The 19,902-nt window shown below is 33.8% G+C and overlaps 2 long non-coding RNA genes across 2 annotated transcripts in view; one reads left to right on the forward strand and one right to left on the reverse strand.

Annotated features, from left to right (window-relative positions):
* LOC148313121 (uncharacterized) overlaps nt 1-19,902 on the reverse strand; it is a 242,726-nt gene that overhangs the window by 44,869 nt on the left and 177,955 nt on the right. The gene's annotated exons all lie outside the window — the stretch shown is intronic.
* On the forward strand, nt 13,727-15,022 carry LOC148313122 (uncharacterized). The gene is made up of 2 exons (XR_015838275.1): nt 13,727-13,863; nt 14,282-15,022. It is a non-coding gene; the product is annotated as an uncharacterized LOC148313122 (long non-coding RNA).

Here is a 19,902-nt window from a genome sequence, read left to right on the forward strand (position 1 = left end):
CAAAGGGTCACGCTAAATCCATTTCAGCCGCCACATTGGATGCTACACGAGGACTCATCAAGCGCGGGATAGAATTTCATTATAACGGCTATAAACAGGGGAAGGGTTGTATTGTGATACGCTACCCCTTCCTTCCCGATCGCCCCTGTCCCCTGTCCTGCGGGTCAATGCTAAATGTTGTGCATTTTATACTCGATGTACAATATTTAATTTAACATTTTCTTTGTTCGAACCACAATGGATAATTGCGCTACAGCTAAACAAACGACCCGCTTCATGTTTCGCGTTAATCGCGAGACTGTAACAGCCGATTGTTCCATGGATGTTATTCTATGGATGCAAAAACAATCGCTTTCGTTACGACTATACATTAATTTTATTTCGTTTACTTATTACGTACTTTCTATTTCGTTAACAGAGGCGGAGACTGGAGGCGAATCTGGTAACAAAAATAAGATTTGAGAGGACTCTCAAGGTCTGGCGGGAGATTGATGCAGAACAAATAAGTTGTAAAGCCCAGTTTACTCACTGCTAGCGCCTCAGGACTTAACGGCTGACGGCATGGGTGGCAGCTGAAGTGGCAAATCCTAAAAAATGACAATTACCGGAAGCTGTAACTTTACGGGAATCTGGTTGGGCCGGAAGCCGGAACTCGACACTAACTCGCGATATTCCTACCCTTCCTATGCTATACATGGTTACAATACTGACTAGGTAACTCAATATTTAGGTAGGTTGACTATTATTGGAAAGCAACCCTAGTGCATACATCGTGGATAGAATTTTTCAATCATTATACGTAAAAAAATAAAAGGCAACTGGAATTGTTTCCAATTAAATAGAATTTTTTTTAAATTTAGACAAATATTCGTTTTCTGTCATTCTTTTTGCCAAACACTAACTTACTTATTTGTTTTTCAAGATGTTATGAAATATTAAGTAATGTGAACTTTAATTAATTCACTTAGTCTTTTCCATACTTTTTGTAAAAAATAGATTTTTGTAGCTGAAGAATTCTCCCTTTCGAGATGTACATATTCTGTATTTATTAAAAATAAATCAACTGGAGAAAATAAAAGTCAGTAATCTAGGTAGGAATTTAGATGATAAACTTAGATAAGATAAAAAAAACTAGGATAAGAAAACCCAGAGCGGTTTGTTGTTTCAAATTATTTCAATGAATTAAGTTTTAAAACATAATTTCTTTCGTAGAAATGTTTCTGAAATTTAAATTACGTTTACTAAGGATCCTCTTATATGTTGCGTTACCTACATGAACTTACTTTTTGTGTTGATACATCCAGTGGAAATGAAGGATAGCAAACTTTTGTCTACTTTTGTTTTTATTATAACGTGTACATTAGTAACGAAAACTCTTATCTTTATTCGTTAATAACACTCCGTTATATTGTATTATACAAAACCCTTTTTAATTATTCTATTTGATAGTGAAAAATAAAATAAGAAAATAAATAAACAATGCTGTCAAAACAACGATTGAAATATTTTCCCTTGTTATGTGTGTAAGTTAAATTAAGATGGTCAGTTACGTTCAAACTAATAACACAAAAATTATTTTGATTCTGTGCAAAATAATAATAAATAAACAATTAACGTTCTTTAAGAATAACAGCAGAAAAAAAAATAGAAAGATGGTGAAATTACGAAAAATCATGTAGGAAAAATCTTATATGCACATAACATACCTCATATTTTATTTATTGTTTCGGCATTAACTTTGTGGTAAGACATGTTACAATGATTAAAGAAAACACTTCGTTTTTTACCACTTGAGTTTTATTATAGACTACATGTTTCAGAAGTTAAACTTCCATCATTCAGGTCTGTATAATAACTAAAATATAAAATATAATTTTTTTCTATAAATAAGGAGAGGGGAAAGTAAGGGGAAGGGGTTAGTCAAGAGACGGAGTTTGAAAACAAAGGAAAAATGGAAAGCAATGGTGAAGAATTTTGAAACAATATATTATTTAATAAATTATTATTAGAATTCAGGTTTTTTTGGATTTCTAAATTTTCAAGATAATTCATAATTTGGCCTTTATATGGAACAAGGTGTAATAATTTTAATTTATGAGAGTGAAATGAGTGATTAGTATCTATTATGTGATTTGCAAATTCAGAAAAATAATTACTAACAAGACCGCTATGATGTTCTTTAATTCTAATCTTTAAATTTCTCGCAGTTTGGCCAGTATATTTTTTATCACAATCTCCACACGAAATTTCATAAACACCACTTTTTTGTAATAAATCAATTTTAGATTTTGAGTTATCGAGGATTTTATGTAAATTATTATTTGTAAAATATATATATTTATTAAATAATATATTGTTTCAAAATTCTTCACCATTGCTTTCCATTTTTCCTTTGTTTTCAAACTCCATCCCTTGACTAACCCCTTCCCCTTACTTTCCCCTCTCCTTTATATTTTATATTTCTTTATAGAAAAAATATATATATTTTATATTTTAGTTATTATACAGACTTCAATGATGGAAGTTTAACTTCTGAAACATGTAGTCTATAATAAAACTCAAGTGGTAAAAAACGAAGTGTTTTCTTTAATCATTGTAACATACCTCACATTATGAGATTATTCGTCGAAGATTAAATGTTTTCATTTTAATTTTGTGAACATTTATTTTTTTTCTCGTGGAAAAATATAAATAAACCTGCCTTTTTTGGTTGGTTGAAAGATATTGCTTAGTAGCAATAAACCCGCCAATGTATTTATAGAAGTATTCAGTACAAGAAGTTTAAATAAATAAATAAAATATAAATATATATATTCGTGTGTAAGTATATACCATTTATATAAAAATCTCTGAATAATCAATGAAAAGTAGAAAACTGATTCTACCGAAAGTTATTTAAAGTAAAGTGCTACAGTAAAAACATTCATACAAAAGGAAATTTATTTTAAGCCTTAAGTACTTGCATTCAATTAAGAAAGTTTTAAAGAATGGTTAGTCGAGTTTAGAGAAACGATGGGGAGGAGAAAGCACCGCTGGCGTTGCTCAGATAGATGCATTTCTCAAATCTGAAGGTTTTTAGTTGGGACGATAAGACGGCGGAAGCGAGTATCTATTAGTGGTGGTAGTGGCCAGTGTACACCGACAGATTACACAAGAAGAGATCTCCTAGCTCGGAAATGCTACGTGTTCTAGGGAAGAAGGCGATGCATGTACAATAGATACGACTGTAATCGCCTTGCCGGCTAGACAGGATCTAGCTCCGTGCTACTACATAGTGCTGGATTCAATTAATTTAATTAATTTGGAACTTATTAGAGCGGAAGGTTCTAACGAAAATTTTTGACAACGCGAAGTCTAGGAACTCAGTAAATCCAATTTTCAGATACAGATCAAAATCTCAACTATTTTTTTCATATTTTTTTATGCGGCAATGTAAACAACGAAAATGAATTTCCCACACGGTTATCTAATTAGCCCATAGTTCTTTTATTCGTGGAATAATGTTGATATATATATGTGTATATATATATATATATATATATATATATATATATATATATATATATATATATATATATATATATATATATATATGTACAATATATATAAATATATATGTTAATTTTTCAATAACATTTATTTAGAGTATTAATAAATGTCAAACGCAGTATTTATTACAACAACGATATTTGATATTCACAAAAAAGTATATTTACAAAAGGGGTTAATGGGGAATCGTAAACAATGATTACACATCTCTCTGAAACGGATAATAGCTGGAAGCCGCTTGTGTATACTCACATGCCAAAACAAGGCACTTGATTTTAATCACTGTCTGTTAATATAATCATAGCTCTATTTTTGGCAATAATACGTTAGACCACAATATAGCGATACTTCTACATAGATCCAACCCTGAGAAGCTTGACGTCTTTGCCTGAATAGTGCCGGCCGCGGGGATTTAGCCTGCGAGTGACACTCTGTTTCCGTTAAAACGTTTATCTTGGTTCTCAAGTATCCCTTTGATTTTATTATTTTGCGTTAATTAATAGCGTAGTTCATTAATAATATAACTCTTTTAAGAGGAACGGCACAATTCAGATTAAATTTTATAACGGGATTTTGTTACATTATCTATTCACCCCTATCCTGTGTTAAAAAAAATTATAATAAAACAGATTGAGGAAATAAAGTATAAGTAATGAATTTGAGATAAAATTATGATCTATATAAAATGGTATATTATCATCTTAAGCGTTCCTTATAAGCATTTAAGAATTAATTATGTATGCACACACATGAACTGCTTTATTTATATATCTTATACGTATAAACTAACTAAAAATAAATACTGTACGTATAAAATACACATGTAACATTTTTGTAGAATTTTATTTTATACAAATTGAAAGTACTTAAAAAAATAGTTTTAAAATCAAAATTTTCATTTTTGTTATAGAATACAGTTTCATATTTAACAACTAAAAAATAAATAAATAATAAAGTGTAGCTTAATAAATATGATATCATATATCCTGAAAAGATGTTTTTAAATTGCCCTTTGCAGATGTTTCTTAAGTTTTATATATTTTTTAGCGAACGACTTGCGGATTACAAGCAATTAGTTATTATCGAGATAAGGAACCTTTCTCGAGAGGGGGTGAGTGAGGGAGACGGGTAGGGGTGTGAAGGTGGGGAGAGGGAGATTCATTAAAAAGGGTGCTTATACATCTTACTTAGGTGGCATCATCAATTTAGTAATAAATGAATATCGTCCATAAATCCCTTTTCATCGCATTTAGTGTTAAATGTTGTCAATGAAAATATTAATGCGTATTGCTTGATTAATTGTCTTTTAATGCAATGCATTCAATTCTTATACAATGACCTTGTTGAAACCGGTTGGAAAAAAGTTCCAAAAATAATTGTCGTAGAAAACAAATTTAGAGTTTAATTTTTTTATCGTATAATTTAATTACCAATATTTAATACATATTTCAGTAATTTACAATTAAGAAAATTAAAAACTTTGAAAAAAATGTCTAGCTAAGGCAGAGTGGTAAATCGAACAATGAACCTCAGGACAAGAAGCCCACAACACTACCACGATACAACAAACCGTCAGTTTGTTGTACAATTATGAAAACTAAATACGCTTTATACATTTGTTTTTCCGTTTATTCCTCATTCATTCCACCCGTCCAAACCATCTCAATACACCTTTATTATCAGTATCACTCATCTCAACATTACATTATTTCCTTATTTCACCATTCGAACATCTACCGTACATCGTTTCGCCGCACATCAATCTGAGTGGTGGCATTTTGACTGCATTCGGTGTACTTTCGTCTTTGGTTCGCCAACTCCATGCCTCACTTCCGTACATTTGGGTTGGTACCAGGATCATGAAATAATAAAATACATTCAATATATCGACACATGTACATTATGAATGTGATATCGAACATACAGAAGTAGAAAGTTCTATTAGTCAAGAAAACTTTTGTTTGGGAAGAATAAAGTCGCAACTATAAAAATAAATGCGAGAGAATAATCGTAAAAAGTGCTGGCATTTCGGATGAGGTGACCAGATTTTAATTTTGGGTTGAGTAATAAAATATTGCGAATCATTACCTGAGCATGCGCGATACCGGCTTTATATCTACTGGGAATGGGCTTATAATGAGATCATAAAATCATAACTACCTGTTTTACTTTCCATGTATTAAGTTTAACGGCGGCGATCATAAACCGATCCTTTTACACCCCCCAATATCTCGGGACAAAGCCTCCGTTCTACGAGCCAACCCTTCAGTGCATGACGCCGCCGCCGCACAACGTAACAGCTAACCCTTGGCCGCGTGGGCGACTCTACTAGCGGCCTGAGGAACGCTTATAATCACTATTATTTGAAATCGACTAAATTATTACGACGAACTCAGCATGGCGAATAAATATCTACAATAATACGCGATTCGTCGAGGATCAGGAAGGTTTAACGAAACTAATAACTTGTAATGTACCTATTTCAAAGCACTTCCTTTTCATTGTTTTATAGGTTTCTATAAATTTATTTATTTGATTTCCACAATTTTTTTATAAATCGTTATTAAAGGAAATGTTCATTATTTAATAAATATTAGTACTTTGACTTCGGGTAATGCCTATTTGATAAATCTGAAATATAACATACCTACCTCCTAACATTCTTTAGCTTGTGGGGTTATACAAATCTCGATTCCGTAATTCTCTCCCGAATTAAATCGTCACCCTAACGTAAACATATTTTCCTCCCTCGACGGGCGATAATGATTTCATAAAATAATATTACGTATTGAAATATTTTATTAATAAATATTTCATCAATTTGGCCTTAAATTAATCTAGCGAAAAGTATCGCGACCTGATATTAATTTTTAATGTAGACGCTTGATCAATTTAGTCAGTTTAATTTTAGTTCTGAATACCATATTAAGATAAATATTTATTTTCATAACGACGCTTGTAGTATTTTTAAACGGCACTAATAAATGACAAGCTTTTAAATGTGTGCTGGAACCACCAATTGTTAATAAAATATTAATTCATTTCAGAGTCAGCTTCTTATATTTTTATATGTCCTCATTATATGTGCTTCTTATATGTCCCTCATTACACAAACAAACTATAATTAGAATCAATATGTTTTTTACCACTTCTGAAGCCTGTGGTGAGTGTAACTTATGAAACTTGTGTGAAATCACTCATGTTTAAGTTAATATTACCTTTAGTGTAATTGAACAACAACGTACCCGTTGTCTGGATAAAGGGAATATGTGAGGTATGTACTCAATATCACAACACATCATAAGCCAAGCGTGCTGTGAAATCTAAAGGTTGGTCTTTTAATTTAATTGTGTATATATATATTTTTATAATTAAATAACACGAAAGTCGAGAAAATGTATAATTAGATCTCGTGTTCCGTGTTCTCTTCGTGCACCACTCGCCTTCTGATCAACAGGAGAGGGCAATTCGCTCGATGTGGTCACTGATGTACATTTTTCACCAACTCTCCGAAATCCAGCCTAATTAGAACCCTCGAGTGAATAAGGAACGCCTAGAAGGCTTGACGAACTTCTCAGCTATTATCGGGTTTTATGCCCTTTAATGAATACTTCACCAGCTCTCGGTTCCTTTAATTCCGGAAAAGAGCAATTTAACTTCAATTCTTATTTCTCGCTCACCTTTTAAGTCCTAGAATTTTTTTATAATTACTTTAAGTACTTAGTCAAGTGCACTTTGTATATCCCATTTATTAACTATTTGTTATACTCGTATAAAGGTGCCGTGTTTTATATACATATATAATTTCTAAAACAGGTGAAGGCGTCGTTCTCAATCAGACATCTTAAATTAATCGATTCATTACAAAATTCGATTCGTACACTCATTTAATGGCGTAAGTAATACTATCTCATGACATCGGAAAAAGTCACATAATAGTTAATGACGAAATAAAACATTTAAAGTGTAAATATAATTGTGCGCGGTGCAGCTACTCGCAACTGGCGACATTGCGTGCGGCGGGGAGGCTAGAAGAGCCTAGGCCGCGATCTGACAAACATCTACAAACCGGAAGAGTCAACTGCTCTAAGCTCCCATGGCGAGGGTTTCAACATCTTGAGTTTTAGTACAATAATTTGTTTCGCTATATTCTGGCGTGGCATTTTGAGCACTCCAAATCCATGGCCCTGCTTACACGCGGCCGAGGGTGAGCGGAATATGATTCCGGCAGCTTGAAGCAGTTGACTCCGACTACTCAAAGCTAGCGGTCTGTTTCCTGCCTAAAGAGAGAATACTGGAAGATATAGGAGCAAAGGGGGGCTGCTGAGAAAAAAATGTAAAATTCAGGTAAAGATTTTAGCTAGGACAGCATCATTTCTATTTGTATACTTTTTCGCGATATTTTTTGTTGTTGACAATGTTCCTCCGAGAAGAGTTAGATCCATATTTCCGATGTTCAATATATTTGTAATAGCGATTTACAAAATGAACTGGGCATAGTTGTAAGCAATCGTCTGCATGTCGTCACATACGAGCAGTGCAAGTGGACGTGTCGGTGGATGCCATATTTTGTTCTTACAGGACACTCCACACCCTCGCAGGCAGTTGGCCGTCGGTGATCGTTGAATAGATGATGCGTCCGACATGCCCACGACCATGGCAGTAGGAATGCTAATCGTGTCGATATGTCCGCTTAGTGGCGGAATAATATGCCGTCAAACAATCCATTCTACGATTTGATATGACGATAAGTATTATTATTATTTCACATTTCCTGAGGATTCCAACGCGTCACTTTTTATGACCAAACACTCAAAATTACATTATTAATATGTACATATGAAATGAATTGAATTTATTGACACGAGGCATGCACAATGAACATAATACCTGGACGTGTCCGTGAAGTTGAATGTTTTAATCAAAAAGACCTAAATATAATAATATGTATAGTAACAAACTTTACATAACATAAAGTCTAATTCGTAAATTTTTATTTAGTTTACTTAAACCAAACTCTTAATTTTATTTTATCTAGTTTTCCAAAATCAATACACATTACGTTTGTACGTATTTCTGTTAAAACTCAAAAACTTGTTAAAAGCTCTAAGTTCACCTTCTTACAAAATCCATCTCAGTGATTGATTTATTAGAATTCGTATAATGTACGAGTAATATACATACATACATGTACACGTTTTCTGTATGCTATCTCTCCATTTCTCTAACATATAAATTAAACTTGCAAACAAGTTGAAATGTACCCTCACCCATTCCAATAAGTTCTACAACATTAAGACGAAGTGTAAAAACATTTTCAAATATTCGTAAGAATATATTATACGTCGGTTGGTGGATATTATCGATTTGTCCATTTGCACGTTCCCGCTTAGTTCCTGACGAGGATTCAATAACGAAATTACTACGGAGAATTCACTCGTTAATATTATATCGAACGTAAATAATTTAACTCTCGCTTTTTGGACAAAAAAGAGATCATCTTTCAAACTATAAACCTTATACACGTTAAGGTAGATCACTTTATATTTGACTACAACTTCTTTCAACCAATGTTATTTTATAAGTCTTGCAAATACATAATTATATTAATTAAGAGAGGTGTGTGGAAATGTTTGAAATGGATAGCCTGTGAATCGAACGAATGAAGGAAGAACAGTAAAACATATTTATGAGACGAATGTGATTGGTAATAGAAGCGAAAGAAGTTCGAGGAAATGGCACTTAATGAACCTTGTTAATCTGTATGCGCCGCATAATCCAAACCTCGGCTCGTTTGTATTATTATTATTTTTATTTACATAACGCAAACATGCCAAGTTTCAAATACTAAGGCTTGGTCAGGTCGGAGTCGGAATTATTGGCGGGTATGTATTCGAGACAGTGTATTGCAAAGACAGATTGGTGTGGCGGTCTATTCTCTCTGTCTATCCCTGCGGAGAAGCGACTGATGGGTAGTTAGTAACTTACTTAGCGTTTGCTTTTACTCATTTTAATATTGTGTGACCAAAATAGATTAGTAATTTTACGTTACATTAGAACTCACATAAAATTTTCTTCGTTTTTCAAAATATGACAACTCGTTGTCACGCTAAAACATTAGCTTTATTTTAGTTATAGCGACAGACGTTAGACGTGTAGGCGTTAATAATGAGTAGTTGCCTTACTAGTAAGAAACTAAATAAGATTAAGTTTCGCTGACAATGGAAATGTTCGCGACGGCAAGGGCTTAGAAATGAGGGCAGATTAGGCCAATTAGCTCGAGTATAATGATGAATGAAAGGTAATTAAAATGGGTGCTACAAGCTAATGGATATGTAACATCGGCCGTGTAACCTCTCGGTCTACTACTAGTCGGCCTTCCGGCTACACAATGGCCCGGCTTTATGGCTGCAGATCCCTCATCTCGGAATATTAAACACACCTCATTTTTAGCAGAACACAGCGTTGCGTGGCAATGGAACGAATAGGATGGACCATTACGGGTAATGTGACCACCAATTGCACGCATCGCAGTGTGGCTTTGATCCCCAAATCAAGTGGACTATTTAGTATTTACATCAGTTCGGTGGATGCATTCCATGACACGTAATCGATTATTGTCGCCGGAGAAGAGACACATTATTCTCTTAGGGGTAAATTCATGATCAAACTTTACCAATTTGTTCAGATAATGCGACATTCCGATTTTCTACTTTATTTTTGATCCCGAGTGAAGCTGATAACAGAAATCGTTGAATGTTTTTTCAAAGCAAAAAAAAAAAAACAAAATGAAAAGCAAACATCGTAAAAGAGGATTAGGCAAAACAGTTTTTCTCTGGTAAATAAATCGCCTTTAACCTTTCTAAAATGATAAAGCTAAACGCTTTTGAACGATTGTTTTTTATTGTTATTTTTATTATTTTTATTATTTTGTTTGTAAATATAAATAAGACTCCACACTGGCAGAAACATCCTCTCATCGGGTGACTGCTAAATACAATCACATAAATAAAAACTTTACATTGATTGGAATTATTACAAATATAAAGTAAAACAAATTTACATGGACTATTTATTATTAGTTTCAGTTTGATTTAGCATAGTTTACTTTTTATTAATTTAATTTAGCTTTCATTTAATTTAGCTTAGAAATGTTTTCGGGTTTTCTAGATTCCGTGTTGAATTTGTTTCACGTTTTGTTCTCCATTGCAGGACTGCCTTCAGGGTGTTATTATATGACTATATATCATCACATATATTATATTACTGTAGGATTACAATGTCAATACTAATAAAATTAATTGTAAGAACAGTAAAATATGAGTTTAACATAAATTTTGCATTAGCTTTAGTTAATCAAACAATATACCATATCAAGTGTCTCGTTTATGATTTTAAACTATAACCGTAAAAATAGACGTATTGATCTTCTATTTCAGTAGTTTATTGCTGAGTGTATCTATTGTAGCTAGGTTCCCGGCCGATTTGAAATACTCGCTTACTTAATTATTGCGAAATTCGTTCATAAATGGCATCAGAAAGGGACGTTGTGGATGAAAACAAACTAAATACAGGTATTTAATGCACATTATTTAGTTATCTATGCTAAATGATTTCGTTATTTCTATTATATATTACATACTACATTACATATACGTTATTATATACTACAGATATTTGTTGATGAGTATTGCTTAACGCAAAGACTAGTACTTATAAACAAAACTATCATATTTATTCGTATTGAATAAAATTTATGATAAAAATATGTAAATTATTTGAATGATATTTTCTTAAATCGAGTAAGCCCCCGAAATGCCCTTAATGCTTTTCCTCGAGCCCGGGACCCCTCCATAGTGCTGCGATGGGAATAATATGACAGTCCAGTCCTGATCGGAATAGATCATTCAATGGCCTCCGAATTCCCTCATTCATTTGAAAACTATTTGTTTAGAAAAGACGAAAAAAACATCAGTCATCATATCTACGAATTCCAACGTGAAATATTGTACAATTATCGATATTTGATAACATTTCTTTCTTGGTATTTTTTTATTTGATATTTAGTAGATTAGATTCTGGAGAAATGGTACGTTTTTATTGTTAAATTACATGAGCTAATTATCGTCAATAAAGTAAAAACAACAGATGAAAACAGATTATCAAATATTCACCTTGTTAAGTGATGATGCGTTTGGCTAAATTATATTAACTAGAAATAAAGTAGTTTAGTTTGTAATGAGTTCGCTTTGCCATCGATTACTCATCTCTAAAAGGTGTGAACAATATGGTGGACGGATTCTATTCTATGGATATTTAGTAATGTTATCAGAGAAGGTTTGTTCCAGAGTCCGGCAGTTTGGACAGAAAGGGAATAACTGAGGCATATTACAGTGTGGCGAGACATGGAAAGTGTTCCCTCCTGAGAAGACCGAAGCACTAGACCATGGTCAGAAGGTACATAAAGTTCTCGAGAAGATATCGTGGTGCATTCGCGCTCCGTGGAATGAGATTGTCGGTTTATGCGCTGCGGACACGTGATACGTAGTCATACGTTGTAAGCTTTAAATAAAGAGATACTATAGTTCATTCTTTTTGACATCTCAACATACGAGTAGATTAAGAAGAATGTGGAATTTAACAGGGCTTTACAGGGTTTACAGGGCTTACGACTGTCATAGGCTGGTTACATGATTACTTTACACACGTGTAACATTCACTAATTCTACCCCTGATTGACAACCACACTGCTCAAATTCTTGAAACTTCTAGACGTAACAAATTCTTGAAACTTCCAACTCGAAACACAGTATGCGAGAGTTCACTAAAGACATCTATGGTAGGATGAGGAAAGCTTTCATTAAGCAGAGACTCTTTCATTTGTATGTGAGGTCCGAATCTTGGACTTTATTCACATATTTGAGAAACATTATCTTCAATGTTTATTATACTATAACTTGACCAGTTAATTTATTAACAACATTTTGAGTGTGTCCAAATACATGTTTACAAGTATTTTGAAACACTCAAAATGTTTTATATACTATAGTTACAATTAATAGGTTCAGTATTGGTGTTGAGATACCAAATGCTTGTATAACACACACCGTGTCATAAGAAGAAAATTATAGTATTTTAACGAATGAAGGAAGCGGTGTTTTTTTTTCCCTAACCGATGTTATCTGTTTATGCCAAGTTACATTTTAAAATCACCACATCAAACGAGTGGAGGCTTAATAAAAATAAAGATAAAATACAAAACAAGACTTTAGTTTTAGACTATAATGACGCCTTTAACTGTTTTTGTAAAGAGAATTGCGTTTTTACCTTTGTGTAATACTGAAGCGTAGACAATATTTAAAGGAAAATTCTGTGATCCTCAGCTATCAAAATAATTAAAATATTTTGAGTAATCAATGAACTAAGGCTTCAAAAATGCATATAAAGAGTTTGTGAATACGGACAATAGCAGCGGAGACTAAACACTACCCCAAGGAACTTCTGTGCGTAAGAAATTAAACTTTGATGATCACTTACTTGCCAATATCGCGCCCTGAATTATCCGATTTAGAAATACGAACAACATCGTATAGTGTGTCTGACAGAATGTGGGATAAGTCGGCCAAGAAGGACAACAGAGTTTGTGGGACATGATGCCTTAAAATAATTCTAATATATTAATAAATGAGTACCTAATTACGAATTGAAGGAGAAAAATACAATTTTAAGCTATTCCTACAAGTTGTAACATTTCAGATATTAAACTAGTAAGTTTACTCCCCGACGATTTTTCAAAATTTATTGATAAAATTTTACTTTCAAACAACTGAATCTAAAATGCATTTTGTTACGGAGCCGTCCATTCAATATTATTATGATAAATTATTCCAATATGTAATTGCATAGAATGGTAGTAGAATTGTGCACGGTGTGGTGTATACTAGTATACCAGTTCACACAACAGCGGTACTAATTCACAATGCAAATTATTTAATGGTTCACCCCACCTGATGTATGGGATATTGTACGGAAACCCCTGAGCGATTACGTCAATACAACATGGCCAAGGCCGACTAGAGACAGGCCTGGGCGCACAAGGGTTTTTGAAATGTCACGTGATCAAATCGGTGTTGTAAAATTTTCAGTTCGAGCCAAGCGGAGTACGTCGGTGCGTCCAGTGTTTACAAATGGCCGCGATTGTTTATGTTGATGTTCGTTGTTGCTTGATTTGTGTGTTGTTTTGATATTGAATTAAAAGCATATTAAATTCAAAGTGAGTGATTAGACAGTGAAGTTTATTTGGAAATTGAATTGGTAAGTAATTTTCGTATTTATAACACAATTTCGATGTTTATACGAGTTTAAATCTCATTTGACGTTTCAATAAATCGTTGCTACTTTTTAGCTTATATAACAATGCATACTTATTTGTATATCATTTTTAAGTGTTTATGTAACGTGAATATTGACACGTGTTTTATTTATAACAATACTTAATATTTTCAACAAAATCATTATTTCACATTTGAGGTTATATTTCGCTTACGAATCTATGAGCTTACTCACGAGAGATGATGTCGACTCAAATTTCTGTTCGTTTTCGTTATCATTTTAAATTATTGTATTGAACATACACTATTCATGTTGAGTTTATCCAAGATAACATAATAGATGCGGTGGCCAAACTTAGTATTCTTAAATTCCTACGCTTAATTTCTTTGTTTCATTGCAGGCGGTTTACAAATCAAAATGGGGAGATGTTGCAGCGTTTTTGGATGTAAATCCAACTACCGCTCTCAAAACGAAAATGTATCCACATTTGCTCTTCCAAAAAATGATGCTCTATGGAAAAAATGGCTTCGTCGGATTCCTACGGATTTTTCTGGAATAAAAAATCCATATGTTTGCATCAAGCATTTCGAAGAATCCATGGTTATACGAAGTGACAGATGCACAGTACGCGGAGAAGCTATAGATGTGCCTCGCAAAATTCCCAAGCTTCGTGAGGGAGCAATTCCTACAATATTTCCGAGTACTCCCAAATATCTATCCACCGCACCCCAATCAACTAGAAGACTGGCCGATGTGGAGACATCCCGGATGGAGATCGCTCTTCAAAACAGCCTCGATGACATAAGGAAGCTGAATGAAGCAAAATCCGTAAACAGTTTGGACGATATAACAAAGTTCTTTTCTTCTGGATTAAAGACGATGAAGACGAGATGAAGACCAATCAAATTAAACCAGAATGGGTTTTAACGGAGACAGCGTTACAAAGAGTTTTGTGTTTAATTGACTTAAATGATGCGTCTTGTGTTTTGGGCGCTATTAAAGTAGTGAGTGATTTAAAATACATTTATATTTAGGTAATAAGTTAGTAAGTAAAAGTCGTCATCCGAGAAATGTGAGTGTAATCAAAAACGTAGATGAACGCATCTAATAAAAATATATATTTTGATTTAAGTATTTATAATGATGTATTATATTCTGAATTTTCTTTAGATAATATTCCTGATGATTTAATGCCAATTATTACATACATTGCTGGGTACAATGTTAGAAGAGAATTGAGAATAAAGAAATGTGATACATGCGTAGCATGTCTTCAGTCAGTGGATAAGGAAGTAAAACTTGAAAATGTACCCAAAGAATTGATCTTGGAATTAGATAGAGGAAAATTAATATTACCAACTGAGAGTCCCGTTGTTGCTACAGCATTGGTATGGTTTAGTTTGCAAACAATTTTAGATTATTGTCCTGATGTTTTTATTAGTGGCCAGAATCAACTCTATATTTTGAATAAGATAAGTGTTTCTAAATTAAATGATTATTTTTTTAATCAAGATGATTTTTTAAATGAATGTATTTGTAATAAGACTTTGCTAATAATATTAGAAAACATTTGCCATAGAACCTGTAAAATCCTTTTAAGTAACTTAGCAAAAATCAAAAATGATGAACTTGCTGCACAAAGTTGTTCGGGATCAAGTAGAAAAGTACAAAAATTTAATTAGTTTTTTCTCATCAATAACCATCAACTATCAAACCTAATGTATAAACTATTTGAGTAAATTAATGTAACATGTCTTTAAATTAAATCCTTCACATAACTTAAATCACATACTCTCAATCCTCAATTTAACAAAATTTAAGTATTGTATCAAATTTATTCAATAAGTGACTTTTTCTCTCCATTTCACAAGACTAAATGCAAATGTTATAATTGAACCGACTTATATGGTCACCAATATTAAGAAATTTACTTACATAATTATTAGCTTCTTTTCATGTCCAATTATTTTTCCATTTGATATCTTATGCTTAAAATATTTGTGTTGAATTGATTTTTTTGAATTACTGTTATGTTACATGTTTTATCACATATGTATATATATATATATATATATATATATATATATATATATATATATATATATATATATATATATATATATATATATATATATATATATATATAAATATGTGTGTGTGTGTATATAAGAAAATAAATAATGGCTTTTTATGTAATATTAATTCGTTTTATTTTTACCTTTCCTTTTATGTATAAACTGTTATCATTTAAACATCTGGATTTTCGAAAATTGTAGGTTTAAAACTTTAAAAATAATCCGAAATTCCACTCGCATATCGCACGCGGACAATAGCACTGACTTCGTAATTCGGCGTTTGCGCGCCCAGGCCTGTCTCTAGTAGGCCTTGAACATGGCCCGGCGACAGCTCGTAACACTTAGAGACTTCGTTCCATATTTCGAAATTGACACTTTCAACACCTTTTTGTACCTCCAGATTTTGCCGTAATGTTAACTAATTATTCGTAGATACATACCTACATAAACGTTATATAATTATCACCCACCAGGAGTATAAAATACCTATTCTGTATTTAATTTCATACTAATGACCTGTTGTACATTTTTTATTAAAATATGAGTAATATTTAGAATTTTTTTTTTAAATATCTTTTAGGGTCCATGTTTTGTTGGTATACACATTATAGTAAATACGATTTTTGTTGTTCAAATAAAAATAATTTGATACATTGTAATGCGCCATTTTTGTAGATCTTAAAGGTGCTCTGTAAAGACTTTGTGTACCAGTTTACTCCATCCTGTTATAATTTTTATATATTCTTACAAATTGTGTGAATTGACAGCCGGTTACTTAAGTGACGGTATTTTTAATATTGTTGAGGAGTTTGTTATTTAAAGTTTTAAAAGCAATACCATCAAAATTAGATTATAATTTAGAAATTTGTTTGTCATCGTTCCATGGGAATAAATAACTCCTTATCTCGTATACAGTGCTAATTCTTAATTTATAAATTGTCTTAGTCCCCGTACTACAAGAGTAGTTTTCTGAGTGTACCTAATGTATAGGTACTGAGCATTGTGTGTGTACACACGAAAGGTGGCAAGTTTCCGAAGACTGAATAAGCCGTAACTGATTAATGAGCACACTATCTCACAAACGTTAATGGTCTAATTTCAGGAATTTACGGACCGTGTTGTCCTCGAACGTAAACCGACCTCCGATCAATAAAGCGGACAAAAATCCGTATGGAAATCTCTCTAGTTACGTCTGCAAGGAGATTATTTGGAATTGAATGTTTTAATTAGGGAGGAAGGTAAAGAAGGAAGGGGGTGGAGGATGATATCCTCGTTCCAATAATAGCGGACATTATAAATAGCAGTTTGGTGGATCTTACGGTTGTTACATCCAGATATCGCAGGAGATAGCTAAACGGGACGCTAATGGCGCCAGGAGGTCAGGGCCCTAGAGCGCCAGATAAATCCGACGGAAGTCCTGATAATACACTTAATATAGGAGCGTTTAATTAAACTAAAGTTTCCTTACGTGGAGTTTATCTCCACGCTTGAGGAGATTATGTGGTTAAGTAGCGCTCACCGCTCACCGCTCACCGCTCACCGCTCACCGCTCACCGCTCACCGCACACGTGCTTCGCTATTTGCAAGCCGCTGTTTAGTGAATCGTACGTACCCTCGCGACACAAATAGGAATAAAAAAAGCACTTTGGCTGACGAACGTTTAAGGAGATGTGTGGAAATTAACTACAAATTCGTGTTTGTTAAGTATTACAACTACCGCCTCGCCCCTATAACGCCTTCCGAAGGTACATTCACAGAGATGCAGAATCACCAATATTTCTGACTACAGCACAAATACGTCAGAAGAGACGAGCCAACGCGGAGTAACACGTTATTTCCTCCGAACATCCTCTCGTTGCGTTTCGTCCAGAACATCACTATCCATGCGATGACTTTTTCTGAGTGGTTTTATTGTACACACCTCTGTATGTTCGTGTAATGTTGATATTTGTTATTCGGTACAGTTTTGCGACGGCCTAATTCCAAGCTACGTGTACAATACTTTCAGCAACCTCCATTTGTTCCATCCATCAGTCCGCAATAGTGAGGTTGTCAGCTACTACTTCCTTCTTATCGAGCAGTTTGCGCATCAACTGATAATTTAATATTTATAGCTTAATTTTGCTTTATTTGAATCGACAACTGAGGCACTGTTGTATCGAGTTGTGGTCCCGTGGTTAGTATCACGGACTCTTAAGCCAGAGTTTCTCGGTTCGAACCCACTCTACCACAATTTGATACCTATTTCTAATAATGAGCCTTTCATAAACTCGTAACCCACCACGTCAAATAAAAAGTCCTGAATGGTAAATCCATCATCTTTTTTATTAATTTATTGGGGAAGGTTTTACGTCACTCAATCTATTTCTGTATCTAGGACTTTCATACGAACGTATAGTTTGGACTTGTAATACAGTTACCTTTAAATCTCGTGTTATGGCCAGAAACTTACTTTTGGTTAGGGAAACGACTCGCATTGATTACTTGCCAGTATGAAATAATGTATTTAATGTGTAACCTGCCAAACGTAAGTATGTAACAGCGGCATAATAATGTCCTTCGGGACATATTTTCTCAACCAACCCATCAATCGTTTCCATAAACTAATTCCAGTTTTTCAATAGTTACACTATACAAATACTCCAACTGTCAAAATAACCCATTATGAACGTGAGAGTGAATTTTGAAAAGGTAATGTTTCGTATGTACCTACTATGTGTGAGTCATTTACTTATTTGAATGTAATATTGTTGACACGTATCACAATGATTATATATTATAATGTGTATGGTAGGTATATTAAGAAATTTAAGCAATTTTTTTTTATATTCAATTTATTCTCTGTTTCTGTTTTTAACATATCGGCTTTATTAAAACAAGGTGTTTAGAATCGTGGTGGCGTATTCATGAATAACGAGTCGCTGAATAGTTAACCTATCTTCCCGCAAAATACAAACACGAGACACTTGACCAATGGGAAACTGGCGGGATATGCAAAGTACGGCGCATAAAGTAGAAAAATGAATCCAGAATACGGCCCGAACCGGTAACCACGAGCGTTCCGGAAGGCCTGTACCGGGACACTTAAGAGCTTTCCGGAAGCCGGCCCCCCCTTAACGGTTTCAGTGCCGAGAGCGGATTTATGCCCCAGGGTGGTTCTGGTTAATATCCGTACCTAAATATTTTTACCAAAAATCAAATAAGTTAAGCGTTTCTTCAATTCTCAAGTGAACTAAGGTTTCATTGATTCACTCGCGCGCTTCGTAGTGCGTCACGTCTTGCGGCCTGCGCGCGTCTCTGCCTTGTGATGCCTCGCGATCAGTGCTCTTATATCGGTGATAGGAAAGATATGTCTTATTCTCAAATGAACTAAGGTTTCATTGATTCACTCGCGCGCTTCGTAGTGCGTCACGTCTTGCGGCTTGCGCGCGTCTCTGCCTTGTGATGCCCGCGATCAGTGCTCTTATATCGGTGATAGGAAAGATATGTCTTATTCTCAAATAATGACGATTAAAATGTTCTACGCGTACATTTAGCTGTCTTCGCCTGAGGTTTGCTGCAAGTGTACAAAAAATCCGTCCATGTACCATAGTTGAATATATCGAGAGGGTTGAGAAATACAATATAAAAAAGATTCTCATTACTTCATCTTATACAGGGTCTTTCAATAAGGACTTTCAAAGTTGATGGCGGGCATATTGTTGATACTATATTTGTCAATTTAATTGTCATTTATTGAATCTGTTATGGCAAATTACCATGGATGAATATATTGTTCAACAACATGTGCAAATGATAAAATAGTTTTGATCAAAATAAGTGTTCTGTTTGGGTAACGTTCCGCGCGCTTCGCTCATTTTAGGGTCACCATAAGCGTCCTGGCCAAGAGAACTATTCGTAGTTTGGTGGATAAATTTGAATCTGCTGGTTTAGTTATCAATCAACC

This window comes from Brachycentrus maculatus, unplaced genomic scaffold (assembly GCF_059751285.1).
Source record: "Brachycentrus maculatus isolate JH-2025_06_01 unplaced genomic scaffold, ASM5975128v1 h1tg000018l, whole genome shotgun sequence".
NCBI classification, from domain to species: Eukaryota; Metazoa; Arthropoda; class Insecta; order Trichoptera; family Brachycentridae; genus Brachycentrus; species Brachycentrus maculatus.